The following is a 3049-nucleotide window of genomic DNA, read 5'->3' on the forward strand; positions in this document are numbered from 1 at the left end:
AGGACTCCCCGAGGAAACGAAGAAAGCCATTACGGAGGTGTTGATCCAATACGAGTCGGCATTCGCCGCTCCGAATGAAGTGCTGAAAGGAATAAGTCCAGATATAGCAACCCATCGGTTGAATGTGGACAAAGGTGCAACCCCAGTGCGACAGAAAAAGAGAGGACACGCTCCAGAGCGGCAGAAGGCGATTGAAAAAGCAGTGGCAGATTTGCTAAAATCGGATGCGATTCGAGAAGTCACGTATCCGGAGTGGCTAGCCAATGTGGTGCTAGTCAAAAAGCCAAATAGAACGTACAGAATGTGCGTCGACTTCAAAGATCTGAATAAAGCATGTCCGAAGGATATTTATCCGCTGCCTAACATTGATATATTAGTAGATGGAACTGCAGGATTTGAGGCTTTATCGTTCACCGATGTGAAATCCAGCTACCACCAGATACCCATGGAGAAGGCGGATGAAATCAAGACATCATTCATAACTCATCAGGCAACTTATTGCTTCAAGGTGATGCCCTTTGGACTGAAAAATGGGGGAGCAACATATCAACGAATGATGAACAAAATATTTTCAGACAAATCGGGCGAGAACTTCTCGATCTATGTGGATGACATGATCATTAAAAGCAAGAAGATGCAGAACCACCCGAAGGACATTAAGGAAATCCTAGAAGTGCTAATCAAATATGGCCTCAAATTGAATCCAGAGAAATGCACATTTGGGGCAAGAGCGGGAAAATTCCTGGGTTTCATTGTTAGTGGCAAAGGAGTCGAGGCAAATCCTGAGAAAGTTAAAGCGGTAATGGAGATGAAGACACCGAGGAACATAAGGGAAGTACAGAGACTGAACGGGCGGCTGGTGGCATTAGGGCGATTCATATCATGCTCAGCTAGGAGATGTCTACCTTTTTACAACGCCATCAAAAAGTCTAAGTCCTTCGAATGGACGACGGATTGCCAAGAAGCATTCGAAGGGATAAAGCGACTGCTATGCTATCCGCCCTTAATGAGCAGGCCGGAGGATGGAGAAGATTTATTTCTTTACGTATCCGTCACCAGTATGGCGATATGCACTGTGATGGTGTGAGAAGAAGAGGGCCAACAATATCCAGTGTACTATGTGAGCAAAGTCTTGAAGGATGCAGAACTTCGGTATTCGAAGTTGGACAAAATGGCTCTCGCGGTGATAACCACGGCGGCTAGGCTAAAACCATACTTTCAGGCGCATACTATCATTGTGAGAACCGGAATTCCAATGCGGAAGGTACTGCAGAAACCTGACGCATCCGACCGATTAATGGAATGGTCAATTCGCCTGGGGGAATTCGATATTCGCTACGAAGGAAGACCAGCACTAAAGGGTCAAGTACTTGCCGATTTCGTGAATGAATTCACGTGGGATGAAGATGAACGTCCAAAGGCACAAAAAGAAGAGTGGAGCATGTTCACAGATGGGGCATTGTCCACGGATGGAGCTGGACTAGGAGTCGTCATCAAAGGTCCGGAGGTTATTCGCCTGTACTATGCAGCAAAGTTAACATTCGAAACTACCAATAATGCCGCGGAGTATGAAGCAATGATATGCGGATTGAAGTTGCTTAATGAACTTACGCCAGAAAGAGTGGTGATCTACAGCGATTCTAAACTCATGATAAATCAGATCACAAAAAACTATCTGGTGAAACAAGAAGATCTGGTCAAATACCATCAGGTAGTAGGCAGATTGACGCAGGAGTTAACACACAAGGGAGTCATCTGGGAAATGGTGCATGTTCCAAGAGGCCAAAACACAAAGGCTGATGAACTGGCAAAAGCAGCGGCGAGTAGAGAACCATGGAATCAAAAAGCATGCAATTTGGAGATAAGATTTGCACCGGCATTTGAAGTCGATCAGATTATGGTCATTGAAGAGCTGGAAGATGATGAAGATTGGCGGATACCCATCTGCCAATATCTGGAGCAGGGAGATTTGCCGGATGACAAAAGCCTAGCCAGAAAGCTAATTGGACAATCAGCGAGATACTCAATTCGAGATGGAACTTTGTATCGAAAATCATATACATGTCCATGGTTGAAATGTGTTAGCCGCAAAGAAGGAGACTACGTACTGCGAGAACTCCATGAAGGAATGTGCGGCGCACATGAAGCATCCGCGGCGTTGGTAAGAAAAGTCAAGCTAATGGGATACTATTGGCCAAAGGTGATGGAGGATTCCCAGAAGATGGTAGCGGAATGTCACAGCTGTCAAATCCATGCGAATGAAAAGCACGTTCCCGGAGCCGAACAAATCTTTATAATGACGGCATGGCCATTCGCAACATGGGGAATCGATATAGTGGGTCCATTCCCAGAAACGATAAAGAAAAGGAAGTACTTGGTAGTCGCAGTTGACCACTTCAGCAAATGGGTAGAAGCGGAGGCAGTAACCGCTCAAACACCTGAACGAATGATCGAGTTCTTACGAGAGAACATTATCATGCGATTTGGAATCCCGCAAAAGCTTATAACTGACAACGGCACCCAGTTCAACTGTGTCAAGTTCAAAGCGGGTAGTTCAGGGAAATGACGAGTACTCTTTTTCCTTTTATGAGTTTTTTCCCACTGGGTTTTCTGATAAAAGGTTTTAATGAGGCTTTGATCCCACACATTTCATATACCAATGTAACAAAAAGTCTTTTCTTTTATCAATAAAGATATTCAATTGTTGCATACAGCGTCTGAGTATGGATCCTTTTTAGGACAACCACTTCAGTGTGTTATCTACAAACAAAAGGCGGGTAAATCGCGCAAAAACCTTATGGTTAAACTTAAAAACACATAAATGTGTTGCCTATTAAGAAAGGCGGATGCATGATTACGCATCACTCGCAAAAACCTTATGGTTAAACTTAAAAACACATAAATGTGTTGCCTCTTAAAGAAAGGCGGATGCATGATTACGCATCACTCGCAAAACCTTATGATTAATCTTATGATTATATTATTTTCGAAAGAAAAATTATAAGATAAGGAATTAAAATTAAGCGAATTAACGAGTACTCAAAAAATT

Source organism: Euphorbia lathyris, chromosome 10 (assembly GCF_963576675.1).
Source record: "Euphorbia lathyris chromosome 10, ddEupLath1.1, whole genome shotgun sequence".
NCBI classification, from domain to species: domain Eukaryota; kingdom Viridiplantae; phylum Streptophyta; class Magnoliopsida; order Malpighiales; family Euphorbiaceae; genus Euphorbia; species Euphorbia lathyris.